This window comes from Bos taurus, chromosome 26 (assembly GCF_002263795.3).
Source record: "Bos taurus isolate L1 Dominette 01449 registration number 42190680 breed Hereford chromosome 26, ARS-UCD2.0, whole genome shotgun sequence".
NCBI lineage: Eukaryota > Metazoa > Chordata > Mammalia > Artiodactyla > Bovidae > Bos > Bos taurus.
Window position 1 is genome coordinate 45,054,467 of NC_037353.1, and position 13,509 is coordinate 45,067,975.

General features: G+C 41.0%; 1 long non-coding RNA gene and 1 pseudogene across 1 annotated transcript; one reads left to right on the forward strand and one right to left on the reverse strand.

Annotated features, from left to right (window-relative positions):
• Positions 1-2,335: 2,335 nt before the first annotated feature.
• Positions 2,336-8,740, forward strand: LOC132343978 (uncharacterized). Its single transcript, XR_009493028.1, has 3 exons — positions 2,336-5,063; positions 6,541-6,710; positions 7,393-8,740. It is a non-coding gene; the product is annotated as an uncharacterized lncRNA (long non-coding RNA).
• On the reverse strand, positions 8,293-8,393 carry LOC112444552 (uncharacterized; annotated as a pseudogene).
• Positions 8,741-13,509: the final 4,769 nt, after the last annotated feature.

Sequence of the window (13,509 nt, forward strand, 5' to 3'; positions counted from 1 at the left end):
GCACAGCAAGGAAGAGAAAGAAAAGGCCATCGTTCTTATACCAGAGAGAATCAGAACAGGACAGACAGGGGCTGTCACAGATTCAAACATCTTGACCCATCATTATAAAATGGAATGCCGAGCTTCTCCAGACATCTCCAAAGACATAATCTTTCCTTTTTCAGTAACAAGAATCATAGCAAGGAAACTTGACTCTGCATCCAAAGGGAGGATGAGAGAGCAGGGGAAAAAATCAATACTCACCTAATCTAGTAAATCTCCACAGCACAACTCTTTCAAAAGATGGGAAAAATAAAATTTAATCTTTGTCAGAGGACTCATAAATAAGGCCAGATGCACGCTTGTGCACTTGACTGAAACAACGGTGCACAATATCTGATTTGATGAACAAAGACTGCCCGATGAATGCAGTGAATTGTTTTAATACAGTAAACAGGAGATCTGAATAAAGAGATCAAAGGAGGCCAGAGAGCGCAATGCACCCACAATTGCAATTGCTCCCCGGGGAGTGACAAGAATAAAATTGGAAGATTTTGCTCAGAGAGATACTGCCACTGATTCTAATCTAGTTGTCTACGCTAATCAAGGCACAGCCTTTGAGCTTCCTCTAAAAGTTTCCACTCTTTTGATTTAGAAAATAATGCTTGAACTTGCAGTTGTTATATATAAATTCTGACAGATATCAAGAGGGGAAATGAGGGCACTGCGCAGAAAAACAAAACATTCAGGACATTGTTCTAGTCTTGCTATTTCTTCCTATGCAAGTTTTGACAAATGATTTTCTCTCTGGACAGCCATTTCTAAATTTTATGTGTTCATGTTATCCTAAACATTTGTATTTAGCAATAAAACACACTATCCAAAACAGAGTTCGTTCTTTTCCCCATCCAAAACAAAACTAGGTAGAAAGAAAATTCACATGAACTGTATTGAGAGAACATCCACATTTCTTTGCTCATTTGAGATTTAGTTTACGGAGCGGGATAAAGTCTACAAACAGGTTATCTGGGTACCATTTACTTATATTATTTTAAAATTTGTTAACAAGGCTATAGTTAATTGGACAGATTAAAAAATTAATGATCCCACGATTCTGTTTGGATTTCAGTTTAAGTGGCGCAGGAAGTGACAATAAGCTCACAGTGAAGCAGCGCATGGGGAGGAAGTGATGAGATGACGGGTGAAAAGGGGGATGGTAGCCGTTACCTTGTTAGAAATTGGTAATGCATCCTTCACAGATTATAAAGTGTTTAGTGCGTTCAGTTAGGGGCCTCCTGGACCATGAGTGCTTACCAAGGATAGTGCCCCATGAGGAAATAAAGCCCACGTGGTCATCTTACCGCTGACATGGGCTGGGCTAGGCCACGTGCCAAGCCAAAGCCCAGCATCTATGACCCAGTACCCATTGCTCACCCGCTATTGCCCGGTGTCCATTACCCAGCAGTCTTTACCCAGCTGCCATTGGGCAGCAGCCATTACCCAGAAGTCTTTTCCCGCCTGCCATTGGACAGCAGCCATTACCCAGGAGGCTTTGTCTGGCAGTCGTCACAAGGCAGCCATCAACCACTGCTGTTACCGGCCCTTGTGAGCTGAAAGCGGAGAAGGCAATGGCACCCCACTCCAGTACTCTTGCCTGGAAAATCCCATGGGCAGAGGAGCCTGGTAGGCTGCAGTCCATGGGGTCGCTAAGAGTCGGACACGACTGAGCAACTTCACTCACTTTTTCACTTTCATACATTGGAGAAGGAAATGGCAACCTACTCCAGTGTTCTTGCCTGGAGAATCCCAGGGACGGGGGAGCCTGGTGGCCCTCTGTCCATGGGGTCACACAGAGTCGGACACGACTGAAGAGACTTAGCAGTAGCAGCAGCAGTGAGCTGAAGGCCCGTGCCCCCTGCTACTGTCCAGCAGCCATTCCTGTTGGTCTCCAGTGACCCAATATGAAACCCCTGCCACCCATGCTATAGCTGCCCTCTTGCAAGAGGAGTTGACTGTGGATTCTCCGTTCCTGACCCAGGATTCTTTAGAGCTATAAGGCCACCCTGAGGACCCGGGCCCGTGTTCCCTGGGGATTCCTGGCAGTCAGGCCCCGCCAGGACGTTTGCAGGAGGGTTCCCAGGCCTTGGGGGGATGATATCCTTGGGAGGAAGAGAAAGTGACTTCTCACATTGAGCAGAGACTGAGTGACACCTGACCACTTAGGTAGATGTCCAAGGAGCCAGCCTGTAAGGGTAGTCTGGAATCCATCTGGAATTCTAAAGAGATTCATAAATTGTTTTATTTACCACAAGGTAGCTCACTTTGGGGTTGGACGATCTCTTTCAGATGTTGATTTGGGTAAAATTGACCATCTGAAAGGATGGGTTAACTATGAACTTCTGACCTGCCCAAATGGGTGTGCCCTCAGCCCACCAATCCACATCATCTTTGGTTGGCCCACCTCTTCATTTGCTCCCTCCACCCCTTAACCTCTACAGTGCCGTCTCACCTAGAAGTAAACGCAGCACAAAACAATTACAGGATTGTGCTCCTGTAATTGTGGAGGAAGAGGACTTGGAGGTTAGCAGGAGTATGTCATTTACATTGTATCCCAGCCCAGAGCCTTGTCACTTTGCTGTCGTGGGACAAAGCCCAGGTCACCTTGAAATCAAGAGGTTCTACCTAAGAGAGCTTGGAGCAGAGTAGGGTCCCAGAGCAGCAGGAGACCTTATTCACAGCGGCTGCAAGAGAAGGGAGGAGTATGGTGAATAGCTCAAGGGTTTTCCCAACTCCCTGGAGGTAGAAGGAGAGCAATCTGTTTTGTGACTGTCACTGTGACTCTTTTCTGCCCAGGCTGGGTGGCCTGGGAAACATGGAGAACTAAAGCTACTGTGGGACCTCAGAACTTGGAAGATTGACAGACAAATGCTGGCAGAGAGACATGGCTTTGGGAGTCATTTTGTAAACAGGCTCCTGTTTGTGCAAGTGTTTGTGAAAGGTCTTAACATTTCAGCCTCCCGTGCAGAATGCATGACATAGATTTCAGAAACCTGGACCAGTCCAAGGCACCACACACTCCCAGACTGCTACGAATGACCTCAGTGGACAATTTGAAGCAGTAGAAAGGCTCTGTGAAGAAATCAACCAGAAAATGGATTTGTTTTTATTAATGAAATTTCAAAATCTGTGCCACATCCAAATACAAATCATGGACTAGAACTGTATCCTAGAATGGCATAAAAAGAAAAAAAGCTTTGAATAAAAATATGGCACTTCCATTGGGAAACAGAATTTCATCTTGGAAGCTTCAAGTTCCAAGCTTCAAATATTAAAGTTACAAGCTTATCACAACATTTCCAGCATTGACTGATCATGCAAGTAAAGTGGTGAATTCATCATTTCATTTTTAAAAGAAATTATTTTGCATAATTTATATCCCTTGGGTAAGGTCAACTTGGGGGCTTTGGTTTTTTTTTTTTAGGAGAAGGCATTTCTGTTGAAAATAAGATTCACAAGGACAACTCCATAAGCTCTAGCTGCAAGAAGATAAGCCTGTGGGCTACAACTATAAAAGAGCATGGCTGACAAGATTACTTTATGTTTGTGTACATCATATTCTTAACACTGTATTCTCTAAAATTAGGGATCTTCAAACAGGAAGAGACGGAAAAAGTGGACAGCATGTTGAAATTTCTGTGGGGTTGATGGTGTGCTAAAGAAAGACTATTCTTTAGTTGTAATGTACAGTATACAAATTACGGAAGTTAAAGCTTGACAAATCTTTCTAGCCCATGGGGGATATGCAAAGGTTAAAGAGGAAAAGTTGATTTTAAAAGATTGAAAAAGTATCTTAATATTAAGCTGGACTGTAGAGCTTATCAACTAAGGAGAAATTTAGGTAGAGAAAATAACTATATGTAAGCATAAATTGTGGTATAAATTGATAGAAACTTCTTGATATCAGAATTAAAAGTCAACATTGTCAGAAACTTCAGTTATGGATGGTAAATGATAGACCGTTGATTTCCAAATTTAAGAGACTAAGATGATGAAATTCACTTTTCATCCCTATTTTTAGACTAAAATAAACTTAGATTTAAATTTGAAAGCGACAAGTATTCAGGTCCCTAATACTGTGATTTCATTCTGAATAATTGCCTTTTATTTTCAATGCCTATTGTGTCTTTACTGTACCTCATGTCACAATTTAATCTCTTTTTAAACTTAATTTAATGCCCAATTTAATCTCAATATGACAGCTAATAATTAAGAGAACTCATGTTGTGTAGCTTAATGTTTGGTTGTGTTGGTCATGTATATGTGTCATGTACGACATTGTTTCATACCATGCAATTTAATGAACAGCATCACTTGATATGTTTATTTCTGAAGAACAAAAAACCAAGCTACCATCTTTTGAGAACCAAAACATAGGTTTTCATGGTGATGTTGTGAGCAGCAAGAGGTTTTATACACTACACTACTTTTAGCGTTTGTACATTACATGTAAGAATGTACAAACCTCTAGGTTATGTGTATGTTACATGTACAAATCTAAACATTATACACACAAATATGAAATAACCATTTTGTAATTATAGTAATTACTTGGATTAATACTTTGTATCTGTGGTTTTCAACCTTCTCCCCCTTTTTTATTCAGTGAAATCTTTCAAAGGAATTCTTTCTTGGAAGCCCAATTTGCAAAACAGACAAAGGTGACTGCGCTCGGGTGTCTGTGGGGGCTGAGAGGCAGCCTTTTACTCTCAATGGCACCCAAGCCCTTTCACGGGGGTCTCTGGTTCTGGAGCGCTGGAAACCATTGTTGGTATTAGCGCCCTGCATTTGCAGCGGGCTTGTATATATGTTCCAGCATTTCATCTCCATAATGCTGTTCAGTGTCACTGCATTTTGCAGATGAGAAAATAAGGCATCGGATCCATTTACTTTCCCACTGTCCCATAACTACTGAGTGACTTGATCTCAACCCCTGACTCCAGTGGTACTGCGGTGATCCCATACTGTCTACAACCAGAGAAAGCACACTCAGAGTCTCATCCCAAGTAGGCTGAGATAGAATTCAGGTAACGCGTGTTTCTTGTTGTTGTCCCTCTTTAGCAGATATGACTAGCAGTTGCCACATGGGTCTCACCCCTGTGGTTTACCCAGATTACTGATTGCAGAGGTTATGACATGTGTTTAATTCCCAGCCCATAAACCTGGCCCTTTTGCTCCCACTTGAGAAAGTGTCTTGGATTATGGGACATGAGGGTGAGGTTATTATCCGGATCTATTTTTATTTATGAACGAGGTGAACAGTTCACAAGTTTCAGTGTTTTAATTATTAGCGGAAGCAATTGCTTTTCGTCATCCTAGTTGAGAGACAGTATATCTAAAGAAGTAGAATTAGTGCTCAGCATCTTGAGAAACTATTAGAATATAGTAATATAATCAAAAGTTACCTTGGTGGGAGAAGAGACTCAATAGGAGCCAAAGAAAAAAGGAAAATTAAGAAAGAAAAGTAAACTTCTTGGGTATAAGAGGAGAGGGGTTTAGTATAACTGGAATTAATGTAGCAATCAGAATTATAATATTTAATGCCAGTCAGTGATGAAACAATTTTGCATATGGCAAATATATTTAATACCACTCAGATGTTCACCAAATGAGCTTTCCAATTTTACTTCTGAGGATCTAAAATATCATGAAATAGAGTAAGAAGGAGTTACAACTTTCAGAGAAATGCAAAACAAAACCAAGATATTACTTCTCACTTGTTAGAATGGCAATTATCAAAAAGACAAATAACTATTGGCAAGGAAGTGGACAAAAGGGAACTCTTGTGCATTGTCGATGGGAATGTAATCTGGTGCAGCCACTGTGCAAAATAGTATGGAGGTTCCTCAAAAAATTAAAATAGAACTACCATATGATCCAGGAGTTCTACTTCTGGACATTCATCTGAAGGAAATGAAAAAACTAGCTTGAAAAGTTATATGCACCTCCATAATCATTGCAGCATTATGGAAGAAACCTAAGTGTCCACTGATGGATGAACAGATAAAGAAAAAGTGATATTTGTGTATATATCATGGAGTATTATAAGTATTATCAGTCGTAAGAAAAGAAGGAAATCTTGCCATTTTTGACATGTATGGACTTTGAGGGCATTATGCTAAGTGATATAATAAGTCGGATACATAATAAGTCAAAGACAAATACTCTATGATCTCACATATGAAGGCTTAAGAAAAGAAACTAAACCTGTAGATACAAAGAACAGATTGATGGTTGGAAAGGAAAAATGAGTGACTAGGGTCAAGAGGTACAAACTTCCAATTCAAGTCATGGGGATGTAACACATAGCACAGTGACAATAATTTATAGTATTGTATATTGAAAGTTGCTAACAGAGTAGATTTAAGTTTTTATCACACTATACACAAATTTGTAACTATGTAGTGATGGATGTTGACTTACTATGGTGATCATTTTGCAGTATATACAAATATTGAATCACAATGCCTTATGCCTGAAACCAATGTCGTATGTCAATTATAGCTCAAGAACAATGACAAAAAGGAGGCACAACTTAAAATCTTTGAGAAAAAACAGAATGATTTGAATCTGGAGAAGCGAAAACTAAGGCCTCAACTGAATCAGTTTGAGGAGAGAAACATAAAAAGAGTATGGAGCCATTTTACCTCAGTCTTTTAAAGAGCAAGAAATAGGTAAGATAAGTTTGCCACGTTAATGGTGTTAGAATAAGATAGGAGAACAAGTGAAGTTTAGAAGCTCGTTAAATACAGGGAAAGTTCTCACTTAGCTAAACAATTGAAGTTTGTTCTTAAAGACAAAGACATGGATCAAGGAGTCCCCCTGGGTCTCTTCATATATGGTTTTATGGCTCCAGTGGCTAACACGGGGCTTCCACAGCGGCTCAGCAGTAAAGAATCTGCCTGCAATGCAGGAGACGCGAATTCGATCCCTGGGTGGGGCAGGTTCCCTGGAGGAGGGCATGACGACCCACTCCAGTAGTCTTGCCTGGAGAATCCCAGGGACAGAGGAGCCTAGTGGGCTACTGTCCATAGGCTCGCAAAGAGTCGGACCTGACTGAAGTGACTGAGCACACATGCACACATGGCCAACAGAATGCAAGAGAATTTTTAGCAGAGGAATTAGACATATGGCAACAGTCATGTCTCATGATATATTAACAGATCGTATGGGAAAATTGGTTCTGGTTCGCATCATTTTAGGGAGTACTAGGTTTAGAAAAGGAACACAGATGTGTACAGAACAAGACTTCTCAGAACCCTTGATAGATTCATGTACATTGTAAAGCTCTCAGCACGAGAGAACCAGAAGTATTTTACTAACTTAACCTTTTTCCTACCCCTTTTCACCTCACAGAGCACGAGAATGCTGGGGAACACAGTGTGAGAAATGCTGATGTACAGCATTATTCTTGAGCAAGGACGCACAGTCTAGAAAGTTGGCAGATTCCTCCTAATTAATAAGAAAATTCAGTATGTCTGGGATCAAACTTAGGAATTTCACACTCGCTTTCCCTCCCGTGAATGACACAGGAGTAGGGTTCTTCGGAACACCAGAGAGGAAGAAACTGGAGGGTCTTGTCTTCAGGAAGCTTGCAGATCAGCACGCAGCAGCTGACCTGAAGCCTCACCGGTGTTTGCTCTGTGAATGTGTTTATACCTCTCATATAACTCTTACCATATTTGGCTTTGTTCAAGAGTTATTTTAAATTTCCTATTAATTGAGTACCTGCTACATGCCAGGCGCTGTGCTTAGGGCCACAGAGGACAAAGCAATGAGTCTTGTCTTCTGAGCAGTTAGCATTCAGGTAAAGGGCAAAACTGAAGCGGAAGCTCCAATACTTTGGGTACCTGATGCAAAGAACTGATTCACTGGAAAAGACCTTGATGCTGGGAAAGATTGAAGGCAGGAGGAGAAGGGGACGACAGAGGAGGAGATGGTTGGATGGCATCACTGACTCGACGGACATGAGTTTGAGAAAGCTCTGGGAGTTGCTGATGGACAGGGAAGCCTGGCGTACTGCAGTCCACGGGGTCACAAAGAGTTGGACACAACTGACCAACTGAACTGAACTGAACTGAAAGGGCAAAATGTTAGAAAGGTACTGATTTTTTTTTTCTATTTTGACAAATTGACAAGTAATGGACAAATGAAATTGTATATATTTAAAGTGTACAACATGACAGTATGTGTACATTTTGAAATGGTCACCATAATTAATTAATACATCTATCATACCACATAGTTACCTCTTAAAAAAATAAATAGAATGTAAATTTGCATGTCATTCTTACAAAGGGGCCATACTAACTTTCGTATCATTCCAATTTTAGTGCATGTGCTGCCGAAGCCAGCACTAGTCACTGATTGTTAATACGAGTCTTAGATCTCCTGACACATGTAAAAATGTTCCGTTAGTTTTAGACATGTGAGTATACAGATGCACCTTCATGGCTGTTATTTTCCTTTGCCACACACCCAACCTCTAGTGCCATATAGGAATTGAAAAGCTCTTTCCTAATACAGCTTCAAATTCATGCTTTGTACATGACCTTAGTCTGTGTCTAAGGTTCCCTGAATCTATTTTTTAAATTGATTTGAAGGAGAGGTAGGGAATTTAATATTAATGTTGCCCAATCTTACATTCTTTTTACTTTACAATCTTTTGGGCTTACCCTTTATTTCTTAATGATTTTCTTCTATATTTATTTTTTTCCACTTAAAGTGAAATAATACAAAATGAAGTGAAAGTGGAAAAGTTTTAAAAAATAATTATCAGTATTACCCTTTAAAATTTTGCTTTATGAAAAAAATTTTAAAGCTATTACTCATGTGGAAGTTTTAGTATTCATTAATACATGCATTTTGTGCAAAATCAGCAAACTCTACATTCCCGGTTTGGCTGTTATATACACAAATTAATGAATGTACTTTAATGAATTTGATTAATATGCAGCAGTTTAAGATCCATTTTGTATTATTAGCACAGAAATGTTCCTCACTGAATGCTGCTGAATCAGAAGGCTGTGTTTGCCTGGGAAGGCTGTCATACACACACACGCACACACTTCACAAATAATGTAAAGCTAAGATTTCTATAATTATCATAATTCACTCATTAAGATATTAGCAAACTGTCTCATCCACAAAAGATTCTCTGTGCATGGAATTTTCCATCTTTGCCTGCACTAAAGATATACAAGCAGTGCCAGTGCCAGCGAGTGTAAATGGAAACCCTACTTCTGCATTTTATTAGCAAATTTTGCAAACTACAAACAGCTTGAGTGTTGTATAAATTTATAGTTGTACTTGCACATTTGTGATGGTGGCTTTCGGCATGCAAGTTTTATCTGAGAGCTTTTACTTGGAACTGCACAGAGCAATTCCAAAACCTCAAAACTAAAGGAAAATAAAATTGAAGTGCCTTTACAATTGAGTGATTTATACATTAAAGTATTTATTTTAAAACAAGATTAAAAATACTGCACTGCTAGAAACATTCTGTCCTGGTAGAAGCCACTCAGATGGAAAATTTCATCTATTTCAAACTGATTTTGTGCCTGAATGACTCTCACATTTTTTCCTAAAACCTAGTCATGTCAGATGATTTATTCTACTTTTAACAATACTGTGCAAGTAGCCAGGAAGATTCAAGTGTTGAAGTGGTAGAAGGCAGTTGTCCAATTAGGTGCTCAACTATATTTTGATTCTTTATGCTTACACACACTTATTCTTTTCTTACCTTCTGATCCCCTACTCAGCAGCTTCTTCTAGATGATAATATCTGCATATTTCTGTCCTAGGAATACTTGGCCAAATTTGAACTATAGAATACATTTTAGATCAAAATTCCAACTAAGGATAAGGTGGGAAATCCATTTCCCAACAATTGAAGAACAGAGGGAGCTCAGGTACAGTGTACACAAGGTGTACCTATTTTCAACACCCTTTCCATGACACCCCCTCCCCGCTTCATGGTTCAGGGCCAGCTGTACTAGCACAGCGCCCCTAGTGGCAGGGATGCTCTGTGTCTTATTCAAGATAATTGGTCTGAACTAAGCTACCTGGTTACAATACACAAGACCATTCTTCAGTTAGATAATTGATGCCTATTTTCAGACCTTAGCCTCTCAATTGAAAAATGATTTTTTGCTTCACACTGGGCTCTGGTTCCATCTTCTGAACTACAGAATTGAGACATAATAAATTTGTGTTGGTCTAAGCCACTAAGATTATGTCAGTTATAGCTGCGATAAGAAACGAATACACCTGACATTTAGACTGGAGTCTACTTTTCTGAGTGTTGCTTTCTTTGTCATAAGCTTTGACATTTTAGCTTGCAGGTTCATCTTGAGCGGGTGCTTCCGCCTCTCTATGGACTACCCCTACCCTGTCTACCTGTTTGTGGACACTGGGAAGCACCCTGGGACCCCAGGGCTTGCCCTAGTAATTCAGTGTCCATTCCCACAGTGATACCGGTGTCGTCCCAGAGCCAGTCACCAGACCAGGGGACAGCTTGGCCCGAGTGCCGCCAGGGCTGCTCTCTCTGCCTCCTTCCACACTGCCACAGCCAGCAAACAGTAATTAGGCCTTTTTCTGGCTCCTTCCACATGTGGAAAGCCTAATCCAGACCTTAGCTGTGTGCAGAAAGCCCCCACTGTGTGTGTGTATGTATGTGCTCAGTCACTCAGTTGTGTCCGACTCTTTGCAACCACATGAACTATACCCTGCCAGGCTCCTCTGTCCATGGGATTTTCCAGGCAAGAATACTGGAGCAGGTTGTCATTTCCTTCTCCAGGGAATCGTCCCCACCCAGGGATCGAACCTGCGTTTCTGGCATCGGCAGACAGATTTTTTACCACTGAGCCACCAGGGAATCCCAAGCTCACCATTAGTCCTCAACTATATGCTATTGTCCACGTCACAGGAGTCAACTCTTGATCACTCTGTCTGCTTCAGAGCTCAAAGCCCCATAGACTTCTGGTTCATGACATTTTCCATTTTATAGTTCTGTTTCTGGTTCATTAAGATGTTAGCTCACTCTTTTAGCATAGCCATATTTTTATATTTAATATTTGATTTAATTTAAAAAATCCATATGAAATACCAGCTGGGTATTTTGTTGTTGCTGTATTTGGAGCAGAGGGGAGAAATCCCAAGCACCATTTCCACCATGAGACCACCATATGCCACACCCACGATTAACATTTCACAGGGCATGTTCCAGTTTGCACTGTGTTTCAGCTGAAGAGGAAATATAGCGAGTGGTTAGAGATTTCCATTGCTCTCAGTGATTTGCTTTTTGTATTCTCAGGGATGTCACTTTCTCCAACAAATAATACCGTCTTGGCAAAGGCTTGGCTGGTTGAAAATTATAAGAGAAAGTTTCATTGTATTGCACCTTGAGGTGGCTGTTCCAGAAATTCATCTTAAAACTTGCTATTTCAGGAAGCTGGCTCGGCTCCTCTGCTTTTTCTGCAGCCCATCAATTCCATAAATTGGCCAGGCGTTCCTGGAGGGTGACTGTTAGGGTCGGGAGAGGGGAGGAACAGAGCCCCAGGTGTTACATTGAAAAAGGTGGCAGAAGTCCCTGGTTTCGTCATGTGCTTTAAGAGTGTGGAAAGTAGCGGTTCACAGTTAACACCAGAAGTACTCATTAAACTGGTCTTCTTTGGGGAATGATTTCCCCCCAAATGTCTCAGGCTATCAAGTAGCTAAACTTCTATCAGGATTATGATACCCACCAAGTTACAAGTTATACGAAATGATACTTGAAATAAAGGCTTCGCAGGCAAATTAAAATAGTAATAATTTCAGTTAATGTAATGGTATCTTTTTTTTTAAGCCGCTTAATATCATTCAGCCAAAATTACATATTTGGGGGAAAAATGAGCTACTTAAGAAGATTTCCTAATTGTATGTAATAAGCCTGAAGGCATATTGGAGATGTAATTCAGAAGCCTGGACACAGAGGAAGATGGCTCTGAGGGTGATATTGTGCAATAGAACTACATTTTAGTCACAGACAGTCATAATGTAAAATTATTTCCCAGAAAAAAGGAAGCTGGGGATATGTTACAGCTTCCACCGCAAGCTCTGTAATCTCGGCTCCACTCTGGAGATCACAGAACTACGTGTACCGGCTTCTCTGTAAGCCCCCAAACCTTGCAGATCAAATGTTGCCCTCTAACAACTCAGTCTTTTGCAAGCGATAGAGCTTATTTTCCTCAAATTCCATGAAGCCTCTTGCCTTCTTTGTGTAGTTTATGCCAACGTGGTATTCAGTTCATTTTGACTTATTCCTACTCCAACTACAGTGAGCAAAACTCCAAAGTCATTTCTTGAGGTAAAAGGAGAATTAGTTAAACTAAACACGAATCCCTTTACCTATAAATAGGATAACTATTTTTATAAAATTTAAAAAAATCTTTCACCTTGTTTCGATACAACCTGTTGTCTATCAATGCATCAATGAGTGTGTCTACGTTTACTATAGTTCAAATGGCTCTTGCATAGAATCTGGAAAAGGTACATTTGTGATCTTGACAAAAGACTCAAAAGCAATACTTCAGGACACTGATTTGGAGTCTAACTCAGGTGAGTAAATTTGAATTTTTTTGTTAAAGCTCAGGCAGATTTCATAGAGCAGATTGGCAAAGGCTCCTATAAAAATAAGTCTCGCGGTGGTAAAACCCCTTCCTTCCTGAAGTCTTACGGTTTCTTTTCTTGCCTTTGTTAGCTCAGGAATCAGATACCATCATCCCTGTCATGTTGATTTTAGAGTTCCCAAGATAAAGGCTCAAAACCCGTCTGGGCCGCACTGCCGTGAGCTCCGCTTTCTCGCCAGGCTTGGAGCCCATCGTGGTGCCTCCTTCAACCAGGCTGATTCCCTTCCCACCCTCCTGTCTCTGAGCTAAGTGCATCCACAGGGGTGGCTGGGACGATGGAGGATTCTGGGGTAGCCTGAGCTTCCAAGCAGACTTCTGGGCCGATGATTTGGGGCTCTTGGTTCAGTCTCCCTGCTGGGCATGTGGTCTGTTTATGCCTGTCTCCATAACCTCTTCCGACCAGCTTCATCACTGCTTCTCAGTTGGGTCTCAGCACCAGCAAAGCACAGCTGTGGATTCTAGCCTGAGATTTGGCTGGGGTTGTCCCTGGCTTGGGCTTAATACACCCAAGTGGGAGACTGGAGATTGGAGAACGAAAAGGAATAAACGGTTGTTTGTCTGGCCTTGTTCAAAAGTCTCTCCAATTGTTTTCAGACACTTGGAAAAGCACTGTGTTCAGGATCAGCTCAGGGTGTGTCTTTCCAGAAAACAAAGGAAGATGGAGGCCTTTTCCTAAATTCAGTCTGGACTTTGTAAGGAGGCCTGGCCACCTGATGTGAACAGCCGACTCACTGGAAAAGACCCTGATGCTGGGAAAGATTGAGGGTGAGAGGAGAAGGAGGAGACAGAGGATGGGATGGTTGGA